At 41.2% G+C, this 12,045-nt stretch overlaps 1 pseudogene; it reads left to right on the top strand.

Moving 5' to 3' along the window:
- Nucleotides 1–2,567: 2,567 nt before the first annotated feature.
- On the top strand, nt 2,568–11,754 carry LOC114784486 (GC-rich sequence DNA-binding factor 2-like; annotated as a pseudogene).
- The last annotated feature ends 291 nt before the right edge of the window (nt 11,755–12,045 follow it).

The following is a 12,045-nucleotide window of genomic DNA, read 5'->3' as shown; positions in this document are numbered from 1 at the left end:
CCAGGGAAGCTAAGGAGTGTGATATAGTTGGAACACACCCTCTGGTCCCCCTTCTTAAAAACAGGGACCACCTGCTACTCCACTGGAACTGCCCCCGATGTCCACGCAATGTTGCATAGACGTGTCAACCATGACAGCCCTACAACATCCATAGCCATGAGATACCCAGGACAGATCTCATCCATCCCCGGGGCTCCGCTGCTGTGTAGCTGTTTGACTACCTCAGCAACTTCTGCCCCTGAAATTGAGCAGTCCATACATAATTTCATTTGTGAAAATAATTACTGCCTTAAATGCGGTGGAGATGATTGTGCTGATGAGCTGATCCAGGATCTCTTGAGTTTTGGCTTCATCTTTGGTGCAGTACGCAGAAAGAATAAACTTAAAGGCGATGCAAACATTCATGCTTTTCATATTTTCATACACTCCCTGTGCTCCAAAGATTCTGTATTCATCATGATGCCAACAATGTTCTACCTGAGATCCTTCACTAGCTGGATAATAGCCTTGCTATTAGCCTTGCAGTGGTGGCCTAGCGGTTAAGGAAGTGGCCCCATAATCAGAAGGTAGGCGGTTCGAATCCCAAGCCGCCAAAGTGCCACTGAGCAAAGCACCGTCCCCACACACTGCTCCCTGGATGCCTGTCATGGCTGCCCACTGCTCACTAAGGGTGATGGGTTAAAAGCACAGGACACATTTCATTGTGTGTGCTGTGTATGACAATCACTTCACTTTATTAACTTTATTTGTTCTGCCTGGCATCGCTTGAGACTGTACAAAGGAAACTTGGGAACGTCAGTTTGTTACTCAGGACTTCACTTGTGGATGCATATCTTATGTGAGGGGGGCAATAAGACATTGTTGGAATTAAAAATTGTAGAAAGAAATGCCTTTGTGCACAAAAGCAAAAAGAGTTGTCATTGTATTCACTCACTCACTCACAATTTATCACCACTTATCAGGGTCATGGCAGTTGCAACCCATTCACTCACACACCCACACTTATGGACAATTACCAATTTACATAGCGTGCAGGCCTTTGGACACACAGAGTCAGAGTTGGGATTCGAGGCGGTAGAAGTTAAAGTATAAAAATGTATATTAAATGAGTCACAAACAATCACTTTATGTATCTTGCAATGCATTCTGTGAACAAACTGTGACCCTCTGTCAACCAAATGACTTTCTGCCATTCACAAACGTGTGTTTACCTGTGGAGTAAATGGTAAAGACACATCTGAGTTCCTCTCACCAATCACAACCTTGATCGAGTGATCACTTGTGGTTTGAGTAAAATTACTAAATGGACCTTGTATATAATCCCTCCAAAATTCCATTGTCCCTCTGAGTGTCATTGACACATCTCGGCTGGTGTCAAATATTTTATATCTCAACGTCACATTTGGCTGCATTGTTTTTTTTCAATGCAGTACAGTCCCTGCCAAAAGTCTTATTTATTTTGTATAAACACCTGCTATTAAATTGACTTTTAATTAATCAATTGGTGTTAGAAATAGCTCAAACCATGACCATGATTCTTCTGCCACCAAACTTCACTGTTTTCTGGGTGAATCTTGGATCCATGCGGGTTCTAGTAGGTCTCCTGCAATATTTGCGGTGACTGGTGTAATTCAACAGAAGATTCATCTGAAAAATCCACCCTCTGCCACTTTTCCAGCATCCATCCTTTTAGCAGGCTATGGGCCTTGGCAAATGCCACATGGTTTTTCAATTGTCTTTTGTTTAGTGCTGGCTTCTTGCCACCGATTCGACCATGGAGGCCATTTCGAGACAGAATCTGATAAACTGTTCTGCTTGACACAGGGACTTCAGGTGACCAAGTCTCATGGAGCTCTGCTGCAGTGGAAAATGGGATGGGCTTGGATTTTCGAGCCAACAAACGGTCCTCTCGAGCAGTTGTCTTGCGGGGTCTGCCTGACCTGGGCTTGTCAAAAACGTCTCCAGTCTCTTCAAATCTTTTGTTTATCCTCTGTACTTGACGCTGAGACACATTGAAGGTGTCTGCCACATCAACACTTTAGTCTCAGGGTGAATCTTAGGCATGTTTGCAGAGGTCTAGTTGAAGTTGATGTGAAGGTCTAGTGTACTGGGCTTCTTTTTATACACACCTGAGACCTAATTGATCCATTATTAGTCACAGATGAAACTCATATGACAAGGCGACAACATATGTCTTTGTAAAAATTGACTGAATGGGCTTTACTAAGCTTTGAATATTAGAATACTTTTTAACGGTTTCGTTTTGTACTGAACCATTATTACAAAAGCTGTTGGGAATAAAACGAACCATTTCTTTCAAGAACTGACCTTTCAGTTGATGCCTAATACATCCCATCCCGCGGAAACAGGGTCAGATGGTCTTTTTTATTTGTGTGTAAAATGTCCAAGCACTGGTGCTGGTGAATTTACAGGCTGTTCAGAACGGACATTCTTTTTGTTTAAGTGTGTTTTTGGTGAATTGCGGATTTTGTTTTTATTGTTCCAGTAGGTGGCGACGTGCAGTCAACTCACGTTCACCGCCAACAACACGCAACCACAGAAGGAGATTGACCCGGAAGTTGTGCGGTCTCCTGGTCCATTTGGACGGTTGTAAACATGTTCCGCAAGAACACGCGGAGAAATTTTCGGCAAAGAAAAGATGAATCTAGCGACGAGGAGGGTCAGAGGGATGGCGATGACGGTGACAGGCAGAGTCCCTCCTTCTTTAACCCTCAGCCAAAACTGCAGAAAGGCCGCGGACTTTCCTGCAGCTCCAGGCCGAGCGTAGCCGAGCCTGAATCGGAACCACTCGGCGGAGAGGAGGCTCCCGTGGACTCGGATGCTGGTGCCAGTCCTCAACACAAAGCCAACCCCGCCAGTGTTGTGAGTTTCTCGGACGAAAAAGAAGGTTCGTCTTTACAGTGACGTTAACAATAAGTTGCGTCCAGTTTTCCTTCGTCGCACGCAATAGGCTGCGTTTTGATGCGATTCCATCTAGAGCTTTGCTGAACTGCGCAGAGAATGAAGCTGCGTGGTTCTGCAGTTTCATTTGAATGTTAATGGTTGTTCTTATGAGTCTCAGGTTCTGTCCCAGTGTCTTCCTGCTGAGAAGGCTGATAATACAATGACAGTCTCCTGAGTGCATTAATTGCCACTTACAGCATTTATAAGACTCCCTTAATGTGAAGTGATTGTCATTGGGATGCACTGCAAGCACAGCACACATAGAAATGTGTCCTCTTCTTTTAACCCATCACCCTTAGTGAGCAGTGTACAGCCATGATAGGCGCCCGAGGAGCAGTGTGTGGGGTCGGTGCTTTCCTCTGTGGCACCTCAGTGGCGCCTTGACGGTTCGGGATTCGAACCGGCAACCTTCTGATTATAGGGCCGCTTCCTTAACCGCTAGGCCACTGCCCTTATCCAGAGCGAATTGTAATCAGTAGTTCCAGTGCCCCCATGAGACAGGTTTTTTTTTTTTTGTATTTTTTTATTGGGTAGAAAAGTGAGTTCATTTAAATGATATTGTCTGCACCAGACAGTGTTGTTGGTGAATGGTGTTGATGACGCCATTTCCTTGAATGCCCCCTCAACTTCTATAGGCCGTTCTCCTCCTCATTAATATTTAAAGCTACAGACATGGAAACAGTGCGTCATGGGGAAATCTCATTGTGGGACTGGATAAAAATGGCTGTAATTCTGCACCAAGGCTGAATTTCGGAAAGAGGCTTCAGATACAGTTTTATGGATCACTAACTCCTATATAAAAAAAAAAAAAAGATTATTGGGGATCTTTAATGCAATACAGCACATGTATAGCGAACATAAATCAAATAGCAACAATTATTTATAATTTACCAAAAGTTAATGAACTCTAACGCCACTAATGATTGCAGCATTTTATTTTTAAATGAAGCTGCATATTGGACTGCTGTCCTCTATATGGTGTCTCTGTCTAAGAGATCGGCTACAGTCTCTATTCATTTGTGGTTCTTGTACCGATCTTACACCTCAGGGTTCTGGAAAGTGTGAGTAGAGGAGGTGGTCAGGACTGCAGTGGACATTTTTAATTATCTTGGTGAAATGATAGTTATGTGTTGTCTTTCAACCGATACAAATATTAATTACAATTGTTTCTGATTTTTGCAGTGCAGGATGGTGAATTTCGAGTGAAAAAATCAACAGACAAGCTGGTGGTTTTCCATGTTCAGAAAAAAGAGAGTTCACCCGCAAAAGAAATCCGTTCCACAGGTAAACATTTCATAACGTGATTTATAAAGCGTACGTGTAAAACCTTTTAGAAAGTGTCAACCCATGTATGCACAATCTGAGCAGCTGAGGGGAATCTGGTTTTTGTCTTAAGCCATAAAAGAAGAGATACGGCAGACAAGAGCATGCAAGAACAGCACATCTGGAGAAGATCATGAGAAAGACAGCGATGATGGGACTGACAGTACATCTTCAAGTACAACGTCTTCCAGGTCTCCAGGTACCTTGATGCCTTCAGACCATGTTTGTTTATGTGCCATTTGGGATTGTCTTAGAAGATGCCTTGCTTTGCACAGTTAGTATTCCAGGAGCTGATCAGATCCTAGCTGCTAAGGAGGCACGGAGACAGGCCAGGCGCCAGAAGGACTACATCCCTCTACGTGCAAGAGACTTCAGGGTGGATACTCCAATGTCAGATGAGGAGGAGGGTCTGGAAGAAGATGATGAGGGTGATGACCAGCTAGATGACCATGAGAGGGAGATCCCATTTGCACCTAAATCCAAGACTCTGAGGGAGAGGATAGCCGAGGAGATTGGTAAACAGAATACAGTCAAATTCAGTGCTAATGATCCTGTGATCAGTTTCAGGATTCAAGATGGAACTGGACAGAAAAAGTCAGAAAGATCTTTTGTTCTATGTTGTCTATGATATGAATTTAGTACATGACTTATTAGCCATGCATGCACATTTTTTTTTCTTATCATGATTAATTATTAATACTTGTGTAGGTGGGAGTGATGGTGAAGAGGAGTGCAAGCTTTGGGAACAACAGCAAATTGGAAAAGGAGTGAAGGGGCATAAGGTGTGTGAGAGAAAAATATAAATATATACATACAGTGTGTCTGTTAAACCTACGACCAGAACATGCAGGCTAAATAAAACAAAAAAATGATGGGAGTTTGTGTTGTGTTTTGCTTGCAGGGTTTTTCATGCTTATATCCCTCCATACATTTTTCAAGTGTGTTTTATTAAAAAAAAGAGAGAGCATCCATGTTAACACTGAACAATATGCTTTTCTCAAGGTTGTCTAGATTAAGGTTTTTTAAAAAATCCCATTCATACAGTCTATTCTTCCTTATCAGTTTTTGGATCATACTGACTACCAGGAGTACCAGAAGTTCGCCAAACAGAAAAAAAAGGATTGACATCCCAGAATCTCTTCCTCCTGTGAGCATCAGTGTTATAAAGAAAAGGATAACTGCAAAGTGAGTTGCTTTCACACTTTGTTCCAACTGTCAGACTGTTTTTGGTTTGCTTGCATGTTTAGTGTAGTGCAAGCTGTTTGCGTCGAACAGATAACCATGCAAATATGCAGACGATCAGGCCGTCATATTCTAATGAGGTTGTGGGTTTCGGTATCATTGCAACAATACGTCATCAGTAGGGTCAAACTGTAAATTTACTTTTGAGTGTAGATGCACACATTTTTTTTACTTTTCAGCAGGCATCCGAGGCCACTGTGGACGCAGCATAGCATTAGCCTTTTACAATGATTCTCTGTTTTGGCTAGTGCGGGCTGAATGTTTCCCATAACTGTGGCTTTTCTAGGTTATGTTGCATTAACCTGGACTTTCTTTACACCTCTTCAGGTTAGATTCCCTGAGGGAGGTGCACTCTGCACGACAGGCTGAACTTAGGCGGATGAATTTTGACATGGACAGCGCCAAGAGCTCCCTGGAACATCTGGAGAACTCTGCTGCCAATGAACAGCTGAAGTTCTACCGCAGCATGAGTGTCTATTCACAGAACCTGCTGGACTGTCTGGCTGAGAAGGTTTCTATTTTATTGTTTGTGTAGAATGCAAAGGCTTGGTGAATTTGATCTGGGGTTAGTACTAGGGGTGTGTATTGGCACGGGTCAAAATACGATTATATCAAGATGTATTGTGATACTGTATATTAATATATATTGTACAGTTCACTGAAAATGTAAAAACAGAGGTGAAATACAAGATGCTTTGATCGATCTGTCATTTTTTGCAATTTCACTCTGCCTGAAATGCCAGGCAGTAATTCAAACCAGCTGTACAGTGCCATCTACAGGATTGGTGGAGGTTTCTCATCTCTGTTAACCTCAGTAAAGAAAACACTGAACTGCACTATCCACAATTTGTATACAAAATATCAAAAATATCGCAATATATTGCTGTATCGCTATTTTAGAACACCCCTAGTTAGTTCTATAAAGCAGCCCGGTCCTGGAGGAACATCTGGTAGTAAAGCTGGGCATACACTGTGCAATTTTTTAGCCTTTTTTCACTCGTGATAATTACATTTACATTTAGGGCATTTGGCAGACGCTCTTATCCAGAGCAACTTACAACATGCTTTCATGTTACAATCAATGTTACGATGTTACAATGTTACTTTCATGTTACGATCAATTCTGGTTCACTGGGACCCCCAAATATGAATCTTATTATTCACTCTGTTTTAGTTTCTATGCATAAGACAGACAATAAGAAGGTTACAAGTGCTCAGTGACTGAGCTGTTCTGACCTCGAGGGGAAGTTCATTCCACCACTTAGGGGCCAGATCAGTCGTGCTGCTGCATTTTGTATGAGTTATAGAGGTCAGATGGTACATAGAGGTAGACCAGCTAGAAGGGAGTTACAGTAATCCAGTCGTGAGATTACTAAGGACTGAACCAGTATCTGGGTGGCTGGTGTTGACAGATAAGGACTGATCTGTATGATATTGTAGAGAATAAGCCTACAGGAGCGTGAAAGGTCGCAACCGCCTGCTCCTGCGAATGGTCCTTTCTTAATGTGTAGCCATTCACACTACCTCCTATTTTCACAATTTTACAAATGGCCAAAGCAGTGTATCTGGCTTTTTCTAGCATGGCTACTGATGCAAGTGTTCTTATTGCTTGTGTAGTGTGAGCAGTCCGTACATCATAAATCATGAGCCTTTTTTCCACATTCAATTTAGTTGTACAGTTTGAGCTGGGTGTTTACCACACGTCAGGATACAAATGGAAAAAATAGATAATTGGTTGGAGTGATCACTTTGGCAGATGTTACTTTAGGACCAAGGCTGGGAAACACTATTAAAAAGAGGAATTGCTATCAATTAAAAAGTGTGCTAACTTATATTTTCATTCCCTGAAAATAGCAATCAGCAATAATTATTTGTTTGTTTTCAAAACAATAAATTATGTTGAATTTGAATAAATTTAAATATATTTGGAGTGTATTTGAATGTATACAGTGGAATCTTTGTCCAAAACATTGTGTTGTGATCATATCTTGTGTGGAGTTACATACTCGTTCGGGGTTGGTGCAAGTTTCCTCTCACTGTCCAAAATTGTTGCACGACAGGTGAATTGGTTACTCTAAAATCCGGCCTGTAGGGATGTGTGAGTGAATGGTGCCCGAGCATGTATGAGTCTTTGACCTGTGAGTCTTATGGAACTTATTCTTATAGTTACTGAATGGAAGGAATTCTGAATAAGGACAGTTCCTACGGTTAAAAAAAAATCTGGAAAAGTCATAAAACTTGAAAATAGAATTTTCCAGGCCATGAAAAGTTTTGGAAAAGGAAATAAACATATAAAGTTTTGAAAAAATCATTGAAATCTAATTGACACATGAAGTACATAGTTTCCATAAGATTATTTTACGTTTGCAAGTACAACGTTTAAAACTAGAGCATCTTGCTGACTTTACATAGTGAACCATTTCAAGTGGTACTTTGTGCGTTGGTTCAATATTCCAGCACCTCCACAGCCACGTGTCTCCTTTTAAAAGTCCTGTAAATACAGCTGATGATCTATGCCGGAACGAGGTGGAGGTTCCATATTTCCATTTGCACGGAAATATGATTATGAAAATGTGCATTAGAGTAATTGAAATTGGATATTTACCCTATTGCAGAAGAGTGCGCATTGTAATGAGTATAATTCTTTTGACTCATTACAAGTATACGATAATACAGTTGTAGACAAAGTAATTTTAATAGTCATTATGCAGTCTCTTATTTTTGATGTTTGGAAGCATATTTCATAAAGAAACGGCTCAGATTTTATATATTTTTATATTCTCTTTGGCCTTTTTCTCAGATCCTTTGCATTTCCTTGTCCTGTGACTGAATAGGTGGTGTTAATAAATGCTGCAGAGGTGGACATGCACACTGCACACATCCAGCAGGCAGAGGCGCTGTCGTCCCGCAGGAGGCAGGCAGTGCGGGAGGAGTCGTCCTTCCTGCAGCAGCCTCTATGTGAGTCCACTGGCTGCTTCAGCAATTAACTACAAGTCTATATGCGTGAGATTGGTTCCTCTTGAGAGAACCTCATGTTGTCTTGTGTGTGTTTATATTGTAGACAACACAAGTGTGAAGCATGGAGCAGTTTCCACTGAGTGGCAGCAGTGGTAAGTTGTGACATTTCAGTCGGGTGTTTTAACACTGTCATATAAGAACTGAAGGCCATCAGAACTCCACTCTCCTGGACATCACCTGTTTCTCACTGCTCTCTGGAGACATGGAAAACAATTAAACTTCACTAAAAGGAGACTAAGAAACAGCACACTAGTCTACCTCTTGCACAAACCTTGTACTTTATCTTTGTCATACAGGGCTGCTAAACTGTGTTTCTTTGCTTTCTAAACAATGACAATAAAAATCTCAGCCGAGTCAACTGTTTGTTAACCCAAAGTAGGGAGACCGGTTTTCCTGGAGTGAGGAACGCTGTGGTATTATGCCAGCAGACAGTGAGCAACGCCTGAGGAAGAGGCTGAACTTCAAAGTAAGATAGGTGAGAGAGGGTCTATCAGCTCCTGAAATTCGAGGATTTCAGCAAATCCAGACTCTTTCAGTATTTCAATTTATAATTATTTATGCATATTTTTGTCAAAGAACCCTTTGATGTGGGTTGACCATATTTTCCTCTGCACAGTGAATCTCATTTCTGCATCTGTTATACTTTGTCTATGTTGTTTTAGTCTTAGATTGGGTTAGGGCTAAGTAGAGGCTGGCGAATACCCAATTATGCATTTAATGCATTCTGGAACCATTCATGACTATAGGCTTTTTCATGTTGTGAGCCTTACCACATTCTGCATATTTTCAGCTGACATTTTGAAGAGGTCACAGGACATATTTTCTGACGTTCACGGTGACTTCTGCGACATTGCAAAAATCCTGGCCAGGTTTGACGAGTGGAGAAGGACCTTTCCTGACTCCTACAACAATGCCTACATCAGCCTTTGCCTGCCCAAACTGCTGGCGCCCTTCATTAGACATCAGCTGATTGCTGGAATCCTCTGGAGGTATGCAGCTTTTTATTTAGCATCAAACAGTTAGGAGGAATGTGAAGGACTTCCATTCTAATCAAATAAACGTTGATAAAGTACTGTTGTTAGTTCCAGACTGAGAATTATGTTGGCGTAGATACAAAGATTATTATAATACAACAGACCTCATTCACCCGTGTTAAGGACTCTAACTGGTCCGGGTGAATGAGGTCTGTTGTATTATAATAATCGTTGTATCCACACCAACATAATTTAATCTTAAACAAGACTAGTGACAGCCGAGTCTATTACACAACACTAGTGACAGCGAAGTTCTTTTCTGAATTGCTGAATTGTTCACAGTTACTCATGTTTCCCAGTCTAAGGAGGAAGATTTTGAGGCTCTGCCATGGTACTCTGCTGTGGAGACATTTTGCCATGGGCAGGGCCATGAGGAGATGGAGAACATGGATAAAAAAACTCTTCCTGCCATCATTGAGAAAACCATTGTGCCAAAATTCAAGGTGTGTGTGAATGTGTGCGAATTAGGCATCACTTATTATGAACTTCATGCTGAGCATGAATACATTGATTTTTACGGTAAATTTTTTATGGTCACCTGTAGCATTTGTGGAGCTCGCGTGGGACCCATTTTCCCACAGACAGTCTCAGAGCCTCACGTCACTGTGCAGGAGACTGCAGGAGGATTACTCCATCTTCAGCACAGAAAAGCGAAAGCCTGTCCAGGTACTGATTGCTTGTAATGCATCTATAAGGGAAGAATTTTATCTTCCATGTTTTTAGCTCATTGATTATTGGTTGGGCCAGTTTTGATGTAAACCTTGTTGTTCCTATTAGTCATTTTTGGAGTCGGTCTCAGAAAGATTGACAATTGCGGTAGACGAAGACGTCTTCATCCCTCTCTATCCAAAAAAGTATGTTTATCTTGGCTTACTGATAATATTTGCTGCGTCAATTTCAAATAACCTGACCAGACCTAAAATTTCCGCAGGTGCTTGGAAGACGTAGCTTCACCACAATGTAAATTCAGAGACCAGCAGTTCTGGGCAGCTGTAAAGGTAAACCGATCAGTAGAGGTTGTCAAGTTATATGTTTTACTGAGTTAAAACTCCCCCCCCAGCTTCTTGAGAATATCGGACTTTGGGACAATTTGATTCCTGAGCACACTCTGAAGGAACTGGCCTTGGACAAACTTCTGAATCGCTACCTCATCATTAGTCTGCTTAATGAATCCAATGTGGAGTTCTCAGCTGAGCAGTGCAAGAAGGTATTTACTTCATTAAAAGTATTTTTCCTTTCTTTTTACACCATTTTCCTGGACTGACCCGTCACTCCCGTCCATACTTCCAGGTGGCAGCCTGTTTCCCAAAAACCTGGTTCGAAGAAAATGAGATCCTTCCCCAGCTTAAGAACTTCTGCAGCCATGTGCTACAAACAGTGCACTCAGTGTGTAAAGACGGCTCTGCCGCCACTACAAAAAAGTACGGTTCCTTCAAACTATCCAGCCCTGCTGCAGCTTGTTTTGAAACCTTTTCATTGTCTGAAAAGAGTGAACGTTGACATTTTTTAAACAACCACATTTTTCACATTATTATCTCCATTGATTTCCAGTGCTAATCTGTTATTTAAATCTGCTTTTTGTTTTTTGTAGAGATGTTCTAACCAGTCTCTTCATCGTTCTGGCGGAAATCGGAGCCTGTGATGATCTGACAGCCGTTGTAGAAAAGTACAATTGCAAGCATTTATTAGATTCCCTTAAATTATTTTGATTTGATTTAATCTATGTTTTTTTTTTTAATGTAGCATATGATGTATAAATAAATATTTTTATACCAATGTTCCTTTGTATGAATTTTGTATATGTAAAGTTTTTAGCATGGAGTTTACATATCAGAGTCCTCAAAAACCCTACACTGCAACAACATCCCCAATGTCTATTGCTCTGGGTAGTAATGATTTGTGCCATTCTGTTGTAACAGTCAGCTGCTATGTATTGTGTAGTTTTATGACTTGATTTGTACAGATCTATGTTTAACAAATTTTCATTATTTCCTACTGTGACCTTTTTGGATGGTGTTGCTTGAGGCAGAAATGTGAACGCATGTATGTTCATTTCTGTTCTACTTTTTTATTAAATAGAACAGACCGTTTTTTCTGCATTAAACAGATGTTATAATTGAATGCTGTGTTTAGTCCGGGATCAACACCACTTTATAATACAATCAAAACTGTAATTTGAAAAGGTAACTAGGGCTGTTTATGTGGTATCAACATTTCGGATGCATTCTTTATCTGTGAGTATATTTCTTTTGAATGGTTGTGCCATGAGCAGCCATTGGTATTTCTATCATATTCTTGCCAGCATCTGCGTGGATTTTGGTGCGAGCTTAGTAAACACTGCCAGCCTGCCATCTGCTATCCTCATCTGGACAAATCCTGCCCATGGTGTGCAATCGTCTACACATAGTAATAAAAGTTCTGTCACTTCAGTGCATTCAAGCCCAACATCCATCACAGTGAGAAA

The sequence above is a fragment of the Denticeps clupeoides genome, chromosome 1 (genome assembly GCF_900700375.1).
Source record: "Denticeps clupeoides chromosome 1, fDenClu1.1, whole genome shotgun sequence".
In the NCBI taxonomy this organism is placed as follows: Eukaryota; Metazoa; Chordata; class Actinopteri; order Clupeiformes; family Denticipitidae; genus Denticeps; species Denticeps clupeoides.
Note: the sequence above shows the minus strand (reverse complement) of the source record. Positions and strands in the feature narration are given on the sequence as shown.